Source organism: Rousettus aegyptiacus, unplaced genomic scaffold (genome assembly GCF_014176215.1).
Source record: "Rousettus aegyptiacus isolate mRouAeg1 unplaced genomic scaffold, mRouAeg1.p scaffold_m13_p_3, whole genome shotgun sequence".
NCBI lineage: Eukaryota > Metazoa > Chordata > Mammalia > Chiroptera > Pteropodidae > Rousettus > Rousettus aegyptiacus.
In genome coordinates, this window is record NW_023416306.1 from 149,386,180 (window position 1) to 149,399,392 (window position 13,213).

A 13,213-nucleotide genomic window follows, 5' to 3' on the forward strand; every position below is an offset into this window, starting at 1 on the left:
AACTCATTTCTCTCCTTTGCCTTGCACTGAGTGCTCCCACAGACAATCTTTTCCTGGGCCCAGCACAGGGCCTCCAGCCCTTCTGATCCTCTGCTCAGTCTTTGATGCCTTAAGAGGGTGCCCTCCCTATGCCCAGTGGGTCACCTCCATCTGCTCCCAACCCCTCAAGAGTGAAAAGAATCAAGTGTTGCCTTTCCTTCCTGGATATAGGTAGCATATCCCAAGGGGTTGTGGGACAGGGAAGGTGTGTCATTGGCCTTCAGGAGGGAATGTGTCCATGGTTCTTCCTGTGTCTTTCTCACCTGTACTGGGGAAACTCTTGTCTTATCCCCAAACTAGGATGGTGGAGGTCCCCGGGGAAGACCACACTTACTTCCAGAGGGAAAAGCCTGCGAGGATGGGCTCTTGGGAAGTTTGGGTGTCTTTCTCCAAAGGGCAGCTCTGAGGGCACCCTGGCTATGGAGGTTTGTGCCCAGACTCCCTGGCCAGTAGCCTGGGAAAGGCCCTGTAGCTTGGACAACTTGCTGAGGAAGAAGGAGGATGCATAGACTTTTCCCCTCACTGATTTTCTGGCAGCTCTACTTTTGTTTTAAGCCTGTGTGTCTCAGGCTGGGAGCTGAGCTCTGGGCAAGCAGCAGCTTTAGAAAGAGAAAGGCAGAGATAGGCATGCCTGAAGCAGACATGTAGCTTCATAGCTCACTTGCCTCCCTCAAGTCTTTGCTCACATGTGACCTTCTCAGCGAGGTCTTTATGATTGAGTAATGACTAGACACCAGGCACTGAGCCTCCTTCCTCCATCCCAGTGGCAAGGTAGTACCTTTAGAGGAGGGGCAAGGGAGTGGTCTTCAGAAACACACTTGCCTCTTTGCTGGCTTGGAACCCACCAATCCTGAGTGAGGTGTCATAGTTTCATATTTGCCGGAATCGGAGTTTAAGTTTTTTGTGTGTGTGGGACTCCAGAGGGCAGGATAGGGACCAGGGGTGAAGCACCATAGGGTGGGAGTGGGGACAGCTTTCAGCTTGGTATGTGGAAACACCTAAAAATGAATACTCTCCAACAATGGCCCTGAGGGCCTCTGGAATCCTGCATAGATAAAGGTTGGGTGACAGGATCCCCCACTTAGGGCTACACAGATAACCACAGGGATGAGCAGTAATTATAGGAAGCAGCCTACATCTGGCTGATGGAAGCCTGGAAGTCTAGAAGGCTACTCTGTCCCCCTCTGCAGGAGCCTCATGCAAATAAGCACAGATTCAATGATGAGTAATACACAGTATCAAATTAAATCCACTGTAAAGTAAAAGAATAAAAGAGTAGCAAAAGTTTTCAACAGTTGCAGAATAGTCAGTCACCAAAAAAATGTTGCCACAGAGCAGATGAAACTGTCCAAACATTGCCATTGAATTTTAAAAAGTGAATTGGGTCATTGCTTCTGTGAAGGAGGACCACAAAATAAATATACAAGAACACAAATAATTTTTTTTTTTAAATCACCATTTTGGAACCTCTAATGTAATAGTTTATTCAGGTAAGGATCATCGATAGATGTTGAAACCTTTAGGTAAAAAGTAATTGAGGAATGGGATATTCATGTGGTGATGAAGTTACCACCATTCACCATACAGATTAGAATTATAGAGGGAACGTATGTACCTTTACATTGACAAAACCTGGCAGTTACCCACTTTAACCAAGTGATTAAACTTGGAATTACTGATAGTGAGACACTTGAAATCATGTGCCTCTTGATGGAGTGCAACATGAAAAACAATATAATTATAGTCAAAAATGTGTACTCTGAATCTCATCAAGCCTTTAGATCTGACTGGCACTTTCTTTCCCATTTCCAGTAGGAAATACAAGAGTTATTAAAACAAATGAAATATAAAGAACTAACCACACAATTCTAGAATATGGAACATTTTACAAAACAAAACAAAACAAAAAACTAGCATGTACTCTGAAACAAGTAAAAGTCATGAGAAAAATTGAGGTATTCTACATTAAAAGAATCAAAAGGCATTTCCAAATGCAATGCATGCTTGGATACTAGATTAAAAACATATTTAAAAACATTTTTTGAGGTGACTGGGGAAATTTGAATATGGACTACATATTAGATGATATGGAATTATTAAATTAGTATTGTGGTTATGTAGAACAATGTTCTCATTTTAGGAGATGCGGGACAGTGTTATCCAAGTATTTTACATCTAGCTTAGTTACTATTCATCTATAAAGATTACAGATAGTCTTAAACATGAAAGAATTCAGAGAATGTTGATTCTATGAACTTTTCTTGAGGAAACTATCAGTGGATGTCAGCCAACTAGGAGATACTTGGGGAAATTACAGAAAAATGTTGACAACAAGGTTTGAATACATTTACTGTGGCCTAAAGTTACACATTATTCTACACAGTAGAGTGACTGAGAAAGATGTAAAAATGATGTGTCCTGAAAATATATAAACAATTAACATATTGGTAGAGGATGGTGGAAAATAGATGGGAATTAAAGTTTACTGATTGCTATATCTAATAACTGGGAGCCAATAAAACATTCCTTAGTGCTAACGAACCAAGTTACATAATAAACACTTTTAAAATACAAAGATTAACTCTGAGAAAGATATTGACTAAAGTAGGGTACAAGAGGAGAGGAAGAGAAGAGGAGGAAATGTACTTTTTTATTGTTCATAGTAAGGAACTAATAGACATTTGTTAAATAATAGAAAACTAGAGATATCATTTAAAAGTTTTTATTATACAAGTAACAACTAGAGCAAAAATGAAAACCTTTTTTTCAATTTGATAATTATAGCAACAAAGATAACAGGCTACCTAGTGAAATCTTTTAAAAATGATAAAAACAAAGTATATTTATTAATATGATAGAACTAAGGCTAACATGTAAACATATAAATACATGTTGAAATAGGCTTAACCCACCTATTAAAGGAAAAAAAAAATCAGACTCTTCCCTGTGATAAACCTACCTTTATACTGTAATCAAGCAAATGATCCATCTAAGAAAATATTTTCCAAAAGGTCAAAAATAAAAGTATGTACAAAGGTATATGAAGAAAATGCAAAGAAAAGAAAGCAGAGGCCATAATCCTAATATCACATAAGGCAAAGATGAAGAAATGCACTTTATAATGCTTACAGATGCCATTCACGAAAGGAAAACCTATGTACCAAATAACGAAGCACAATATTCATAAAGCTGAAGTTACAGGAGATACAGGGAAAACATAGACAAGAAAATAAATAGTAGGACGCTTTAATTCACTTCTCTCAATCCATTACAGATCATCTGGAAAAAATAAATTGGGATATAGATCAAAATATATTTAGAGAAGCAGAGGTTTACAACTTCTTATTCAAAACTTTCTATAATTTTTCGGAGTTCTGTAAGGTGATATACAGTATATTATCTAACATCCCAAGTAGGGCCTGGGACAATACCATAGTCAAACATCAGTTTTCTGCAGTGACTCATATGATGAGTAAAGACTACAAATAGCCTCAAGCCAGTTCAGAACAGGGTTTGAGGAATTACAAACGAACTTTCATATTTCAGAACAATTTGGATTTGGGAATTGTAGAGTTGGGAAGGTGAATCTATTTGATTCCACATAGGGAAACCTCTAACTTCTCACTGTTTAAAAAAGGCATGAAGTACCTTGGAAGTGCCTGTCCTTTGGGGCTTGTGTGGGTGGGAGAGATTCAGTCGGGGATGACCATTTTTTTCATGGGACTCAAGTATAAAGGGGAGAGCTGGACAAGGAGACTATCATGCACCTGAGAGTCTAGGGTTAGACTAGTCGAGGGAGAGGATGTTAGTGAAGCGAGGATGAACAGAAGGGGTTCACACAATCCTAAGGTAAGCATCATCTGTTAGTTATGTGTCTGTTGAGATGAAAGCAAAATGGTACCTGTTCAGTGTTCTAAAGTGGTTGGGAAATACATAAAGCTGCTAAATCAGCAAAGAGAGCACATACTCTCAGAGGATCGATCCCATTCCAAAATTAATACAAAACATGCTAAAAGGTGGAGTGTTCAAAGAATAACCAGCATCTCCTCCCTTACCTGAAGGTGGGGTACTTCTGAACAACTCTCATTCCACAAGACACATCTGCAAATGTCTGAATTTGATGCTGCATTAGCTGGGGGTCTTGGAGTTTTTAGGGTGGTCATGGTGATACTCATAATAGAGAACTTGGTCCATCTCTGAGGCAGCGCAGGTGGATGCCGGTGTGTGCAGGTGTGTGCAGGTGAGTGGAGGGCATTAGGTTTTTCACAGACCGTGATCCACTGACTTGATGATTATAAGCAAGAACTGGGGGTTGGGGAAGACAACTCTCTGTGTCTTACCACTTTTACTGAAGAAGTTCTTCAATCTCCTCCTGGAATTACTCAGGCTGAGCTTACTGTCACACTCTGTGGTTCCTACACTACTAGGCCTGGAAAATGGTGAGGCTGGTGGAGTGGAGAGGTCAGCTTCACCCCCTGAGGCACTTCTTATCTGCTTGCACATTTACCCACTTGCAAATGTGAGTAAGTATTCTGTGTCCTGGAGAGAGCAAAGGGCATGGGGGACTATAGGCCCCAGGCGGAAAGCAGGACACTCACGGGGTCAGGAGTCCTTTATAACATTGATTTCTTTAAGGCTGAAACAAAATTACACAAATCACATGGGCGTATTTTGGAGTGGGCAGAAAATAAAGATAAGCACAAAGAAGAAAATGAGTATCTCACCATCCAGAGATAAGCATGGTTGATATTTTAGTCTGGTGATTTCCACCCGGGTTCCTAGAGGATTCTGGATTCTGTGGAGGAACTCCTAGGGCTCCATAAATGCTAGTTAGAATTTAGGCAAAGAAGTATAAGAGATTTGGACCATATAAGCACTGCAATAAGCAAATGTGCAGGTGAGCTTAGATGAGCAATAACCTTATGGAGGCCACCAGTTTAAGAATGTGTGTGCCTCTCTCTGCCAGCCTTGAACCCAGCCCCTCCTGCCTCCCTGGGGGCTTACTTGCACTTGTCATAAATGTGCCTTGGTCAGCAGACCTGCAGGGATAGTGTGGGAAACCATACAGAAGCACACACTAAGGCAGCACACTGTGAGGTTCTGGATCATAAACCCCCAAGGCTCAGGGCTTTCCCTTCCGCACATAGTCGGTCACCTCCTCGGGAAATCATAGGCTGTGCCACAAGAAAGGAATGAGTATCACATCCTGGTGTTGTCATGTCACGTAATGGATCATTTTAGCTCTAGCCTTTTATTTTTATTATTGAGCTATCTTGCAATAGAAATATCTCAATAGGAATACCTTTCAATAAGTGGCAGGATGATAATGCTGAGTGTTAACTGTCCCCATGCCTAAATCCACACTCTCCTGAATCCTGTGCCCTCCTCTGTTAGGCTGGTAAGTTCTCAGGTCTTTAGAAGAGGATTTTAAAAATGTAGAGAAAAAGAAGCACGTGGATACTCAGCTCTGTCTGTCTGTCTGTCTATCTATCTATCTATCTATCTATCTACCTACCTACCTTTCTATTTATTTATTTATTTATTTATTTATTTATTTATTTATTTATTTATATGATGATATTGGTTAATGAAATCCAATAAGGTTCAGCTGTACACTTTAACAGTAAGGCATATATATATTTACACTGTGCGTTCCCCTCCCATAGTTAGATTTCTTTCTGTCATTACATATTTGACCCCATTTACCCCGTCTACCTCTCCCCTCCCCTCCCCCTACCCTCTGGTAATCACTAGTTTATAGTCCATGGCCATGAATCTCTGCTTGTTTGTCCTGTTCATTTGTTGCTTTTAGGTTTATGTCTCACCTATAAGTGATATATGATTTTCAACTTATTTAGTCTGGCTTATTTCGCTTAGTGTGATTATCTCGAGGTCCATCCATGTTGTCGCAAATGGCAGTATTTCATCTCTTCTTATGGCTGAGTAACATTCCATTGTATATGTGTCCCACAGCTTCTTTATCTAAGTATCTATCATAGGACACTTCAGTTGCTTCCATGTCCTGGCCACTGTGAATAATGCTGCTATGAACATCAGTGTGCAAATATCTTTTTGGATATGGGTTTTTAAGTCTTTGCGGTAAATACCTTGTAGAAGGATTGCTGGATCATAAGGTAGATTAATTCTTAGTTCAGCTTTATATTTAAAACTCAAAGCAGAGAAGAGTCTTGATGGTTTTCAAGACCAAGGTTTAAAGTTTCAGAAGGTCTGGGAGGCGGAGGGAAGAGACTCAGAAAGGAAGCCAGAGAGAAACGAAACCCTTCAGAAAGGGCTTGTTCCCTATCCTCTCTACTGCACTCAGTGTCATGACCCCAGATTGACACCATCACTGAAGAAATTTAGGAAAGTTTGAGTGAGAGGTCTTTCTGTCAGCCGAAGAATTAAATATGGAGTTGGAATTTAGAGGAAAAGTCAGGACACGTGTTTGAATGGCATTTGTGGTGCTCATACTCTCGGTGATGGACAGAGATACAGAGAAGGTATTTAAGGTCAGAGCTCTGAGGTTTCCCAGCATTTTGAGCTGGGAAGAGGAGGAAGATCTAGCAAAGGAGACAGAAAGAATGAAGAGTGAAGCAGCAGAAACCCAGGAACGGGTAGTGTCAAAACTTCTTGAAAGCCTGGCAGACTGGAGGTTCAGATCTGAATACAGACTTCTTGGCTCCTTATCCCAAGTTCACCCTTCAGATCAGTTGCTGTACATCCTCAGGCGAGAAGGAATGAAGGGTGGGGCCTGGGCCAGGAGAGTTACACCAAAGCCAAGGGAATGGAGAGGCTCCCACAGCTCCCTTTACCTTTCTCTTCTGAGGATCCAAGCAGTGGCCCAACTCAGTTCAACGCCATGACCAAAAACAGGTCCTCTTGAACTGAGTCTTACACTCAGCTTAACCTGCCCAAAGCACAGCTGTGTTCAACACACAGAGGCGCGCACACACACACATGTACACACACATGCACACGCATGCACACACATGCACACACGCGCGTGCACACACACACATGCACCATTTAGCAGCCGTCAGTGTCTCACAGGATTGAAATCCAAACTCTTTAGGAAGACAGACAGCCTCCCCTGACCTGACACCACTTCAGGATCCTCCCCATTCATTGGGCTCAGCTCTCCTTGGAGGCAAGTAATTTCTTCCCTTCTGAATGTTTGTCACATTTGTGTATGTACTCAACGGATGCCTTCAATAAATACCTGGCACCCTCACAGGACACTTGCCACATGCTCTTCAGTTCTCTGCCTATTTGGCTTCCCCTCCCAGTTGGAAATCTCCTGGAGGACAGAGCAGAGACAGGCTTGGGTGAACCAGCTGGCAGCTCTGGGGCACTCCACTGCAGTGGTCAGTTTTCAGGCTCTGAACAACCAGGAGCCACCACCCTACCTGCTGTGAGCACAGAACTTGGGTTTAGAAAACTGTTTTCTTGTGAGTGAAGGGTTCCTTAAAAGCAAAGGTAAGATGAGTTTCCGTCCTTGGGAGTGGTCACCCAGTGTCGAGGGTGGCAGGCCAGCACCAAGCCCTGCTGATTCCTGCCCTTTTAAGTCTCTTCCGACCCTTCAGCTTCCTATGAATTCTGTGAGAACTCCCCTCTTCTTTCAACAACGTCTCTTTTTGTTTAAGACCATCAAAGTTGATTTCTGTGGATTTCGGCTAGGTACTCTGACCAACGTGAGATGCGAAAACATTATTGGATTGGATTTTCCTTGGTAGAGGTGATATACGGTATGCAGCCGGCACCTTGAAAGTCACTGTCGAGGTTCTCTTTCTTGATTTGGGCAATGTGTACTTATGTATATATATTTTACTCTTTATATACATGTGTGTATATGTATATATATATATGCGCATTATTTAGATGTAGAAAATTATTTCATAATACATATAAACACTAGAAAAGTCACTGGGATGAATTGGAAATTTAGTGTCAGTTAAGTTATATTTCTAAATGCAACTCTGTTCATATCTGGGGAAAAGTAAAGTGGTCCCACTTTCATTGATTTAGTATTCTAGATCAGGAATAAGCAACAGTTCTTGACAGCACCAAACTGGATCTATTAAGTATTTTTGTGCCCTAGAAATGCAGTCTGTGTTATCAATAAGAGGTGATGTCTTATCTGCATTTTAAAGCCTTAAATTTGCTCTCAAAAAGTTGCCCAATTAGGAAAATTGCAAAAGAAAACAGAAGAGAGAAGAAATATAAGAAAGTTGGAAACATTTTGGGGACAAAATCAATAAAAAAAAATTTAAGAACTTTTGGACATTTGTTTTAAATCTCACATGCTTGCAAACAATCTGTTTCCTTGATCAAGTGTAAATGGTTAAAGCTTTATTTGAGTACATGTAAGAAATTCCTTATTTGAGCATAACGAAATATATGTTTTTATTAAATAGAGAATCCCTACTCCAAATAAACATATGTTAAAACAAGTTTGAAGGGACCCCAAGCTATCACAAGCTTCCCAGGAACCAAAATGTCTTCATCTGATTCTGGGAAAGAACGCAGGCCGGTCCCTGTTTGCATTCCCTGAAGCTCCTGGAGGGCTGTTAATTAAATGATTGCTACAATGGCAAGCATATCGCAATATATAAATATATCAAATCAACATGTTATACACCTTAAACTTACACAATGCTGAAGCTCCTGGAAGGCTGTTAATTAAATGATTGCTACAATGGCAAGCATATTGCAATATATAAATATATCAAATCAACATGTTATACACCTTAAACTTACACAATGTTACATGTCAATTTTATCCCAATAAAAGAAAAAATGGTTGCTTTGTGTGTGGTAGAGCACATTCTGAGTTTACCAGAAGAATCAAACCAATGGACAAAATCTCAGCTGCCCTTACCAATTCTGCCACCAGATGGCAGCAAACCGCCTCTTATGGGATTGCACTACACCTAGGAACTGCTGGGGTTGAGGGGTGGGAGAGTGGATAGGGTTGTGTATACAGACTGAGATCCATTATGCCTGAAATAGAAGGCTAAGTACTCAGATATAAGAATTTCATTTAATCCTCATATCTATGAGATATGTATTACTATCCTTCCCATTTTGCAAAAGAGATAATTGAGGTTCAGGGAGGTTAAGTAATCTGGCTAAGGTCATACACACAACCTTAAGCAGCAGAGTTGGGATCAATCCTGACTGCAGAGCCAGAAGTCTCCACCACTGTGTTTTACAGCTTTTCCAAAAATGTACACGTACGTATGTGAGATGATACAGTAAGACTGATAAAAGAAGTTACGTGTGCTGTTTAGGATTATGAAAAAATTATAGATTATACTTTCTATTTTTTATATTTTAAATAGAAATTATATCGTAAAACTGTCAAGTTCCAGAAAAAAATTTGAGATTTTGATTAAGATTGCATTTAATTTATAAAACACCGTGGGTATATTTACCACTTACATAATATTCGGAGTTCCTCTCTAGGATTATGGCAAATTTTTCTATGTATATTCAAATTATTTCTGCCCTGCCCTTAAATTAAGTGTGATAATTTTAAATGCACAGATCTCATACCTTTCCTAATAAGTTTAATCCTAGGTATTTCATTGTTTTGGTTATTTAAGGTAGACTTTCCTTCCTGTTTCCTTTTCTACCTGGATATTTCTGTTCTATGTTAAGATAACTTGGGTGTTAATTTTCTATTCATCTACTGTATTAAAAACCACCTTATTTTTTTAAATTGAGGTAAAATTTATGTAACATAAAATTAATCATTTTAAAGTGAACAAATTCAGTGACATTTAGTACATTTACAATGTTGTGCCACTATCTCCTCTGTCTAGTTCCTAAACATTTAATCACCCTGAACTAAAACCCACGCCCATTAAGCCGGTATTACCCACGGACCATCTGATTCTTTTGAATTGATTTTTAGAAACCAGGGCTGTGAAACCCATGGATATCATCCGGCCAGTGGCATTGCCAGAGGGATGGGGGAGGTGATTGTAATGTAACATGATGAGGCAGGCTGTGGCTCTCCTTGTCTCCTAAGGTGTGGGAAACCTCACAGGTGTGGGGTTCTTCCATTACGGAGACTCACTCAGATTCCAGCCTTCCTTGCAGCTAGGCCTCCCCGCTTCTAAGATAAAGCTGAGGCCTTGCCGACTTGTAGCCTGGGCTCCTTGCTTCTCTCGTTAGGGGCAGCTCCTCACTTCCCTGAAGTTTGCATGGAAAGCCCTGGACGTGTTTGGGCATGAGCCAGGAAGGGAAATGGAAAGGCATGAAGAGTTCTCCAAAACTTAGACACACCTCTACCCTCATTCTCAGCCTGCCTGAAGAAAAAATAGTTTGAGATATTCACACCGAAATGACCCTCTGACCTCCTTTGGCCAGTCACAAGCCTGGGTCTTGCTGCCAAGGATAATTGGTGCTTCTGCATGGCTGGAGCCCAGCTACGTGCTGCCAGGGCTGGCCAAGAAGCCGCAGGGCCTTGATGAAAGTGGAGGGGCAGGGTGCAGGCAAACATGCCCCAGGCCTGGTTTGTGACTGTCAACACTCAGGGACATTTGCATAACATCTGCATATTATTTGTATAAATTACAATGAATTATTAATTAAATTTCCCTGATGAGCAATTAATGGACATTTGGTCCTGTTCAAAATGTTCACGCTTAAAAGACGCTCCCTGGGTTCAAACAAACAGCTCATAATGCTTATTTCTACTTTTGGTTTACGGGATTAATATGTAAAAAATACTATTGTGATTTATTGGTCCAATAATTGTGTTGTGGCTATATTGTCAATAATAATCCTTCTTGCCTTGGTAGCCCGGCTAGTAATGGTACATTGGGTTAGGGAGATGGGTCAGAGCGGGATTTATATGAACTATATAGACTAAATGTGTCCATGGATGTTTTAGATAGGACCTCATGTCCTGCAAGGAGATTTCCTACATTTTATATGTATATATAAGATCGAAGAGTTTAATGTCACACTAGAAGAAAGCACTGGTAAATATTTATGTAGTTTTGCAATGAGAAGATATTCTAAATATAATACCAAACACAGACACTATAAAGGAAAAGAATGATATTTTTAATTCAAAGTTTAAAAACATTTTGTGCATTAAAAAAACCATAGACAAAGTTAAAAACCAAAGTAACATACTTAGGAAAATGACATATGTGAAAGCGATTAATATTGTTAATATGTAAGGAGTTTTTACAAAAGACAAACGTCTCAGTGGGACTATTGGAAGAACATGTGAACAAGACAAATGAATGACTGAGAAACATTAAGAAATGCTCAGCCCTAGTAGTAATTGAAGGAAGGATCATTAAAATGACAAAGAGATTACATTTTTTGTTTCAACTACCAAATGAGCAAAAATTTCAAGAGTGGAACTATCTAGTGGGGTCGGCAAATGGTACGAAGACGAAGCCGGCCCCCTCTGCTGGGGCTGGAAGCATTGGCAAGGCCTTTCTGGAAGGCAGTTTGGTGTCGTAGAGTAAAATCCTTAATGAGCATTGCGTTTCCTTATCCCCAGCAGTTTCACTCCTGGTAATTTATCCTAAAGACATAATACAGGATGTGCACAAAGATATAACTGCCCAGGGATGTTCACAGTAAACTTTTTAAAAAAATAGGGGCATACAACAACAGACAATTGGATGAAGAAATTGTGAGATATATCTATATCTATAATGGAATATTAGTTGACCATCAAAAATAATAAAATCTTACTATTTGTGACAACATGGATGGACCTATGCTAAGTGAAATGTCAGATAAAGAAAGACAAATACTGTATGATCTCACTTATATATGGAATCTATAGGACAAAATAAACAAGTAAACAAAACAGAAATGTACTCACAGATGCAAAGAATAAGCTGATGGTTGCCAGCTGGGAGGTGGGTTGTGGGGTGGGGTGAAAAAGGCAAAGGGATTAAGGAGTACAAATTGGTACTTGCAAAATAGTCATGGGGATGTAAAGTACAGCACAGGGAATATAGTCAATAATATGGTAATAACTATGTATGGTGCCAGGTGGGTATGAGACTAGTCAGGGGGATCTCTGTGTAAATTATATAGATGTCTAACCGCTGTGCCGTACACCTGAAACTAATATAAAATAATATTGAATGGCAACTGTAATTGAAAAGTTTTTTAAAGGGGGGAAAAAGGTGACGGGGAATAAGAAGTTCAAATTTCCAGGTATAAAACAAATAAGTCACAGGGATGTAATATACAGCATAGGGAATACAGCCAATAATACTGTGATAGCATTGTGCAGCATCAGGTGGTTGCTGGACTTATGGTGATCACTTCTTTAGCTAAATAAATGTTGAATAACTATGGTGTATACCTGAAATTAATATAATATTGTATGTTAGCTATATTTTAATAAAAAGCTTAAAAATTTTTTAAAAAGTAAAATAGGGGCATTGAAAGGAAGCAACCTAAATAGGTATATGACCATTTAAAATGATAAGAGATATATTTTCATTGACTTGGATAGATGTTCGTGCTATATTATTAGGTGATGAAAGCAGTTTAAATGGCAATAGTATGCATAATATAATAGTTTTATAGAAATAAAAATAATCTATTCATTACATGTTTAAAAAATAGATTGGGCTACGCAATAAAATACAGTGATTGCATCAAGAAGGGAGGATTGAGGATTACATATGACTTTTTTCTTTTGGCTTATCGATATTTTCTTTTATTTAAATGTTGAAAATCCATACGAGCTCTTTTTTGCATTTATTATTATTATTATTTTTTACTTTCTTCGATTTTTAAAAAACCGCAAGGGTAATACAGGCTTGTAAAAAATTCAAACTAGACAGAAGTATATAGACACTTTCTCACCACTCTTTTCCCCAGAGAGGATCACTGTGGACAGGTCGGTATACATTTTCCCAGACATTTGTATGCGCATATAAACATATGTATGTATATTTTAATACAAATGGGGTCATACTATATACATTGTGCTGTAATTTGCTTTTTTCACTAAACAATATGTTATGACATCATTCCATGTCAATACATATAGATCAACCTTTTGCTTAAAAAAAGTATGCCTTTCAATGGCTGCATATTATTACCATGTACAGATAAACTCCAATCTTTTTTTTTTTTTCTGATTACTCTACAGTGAGTATGTATTCCTTGTGTAATGGGA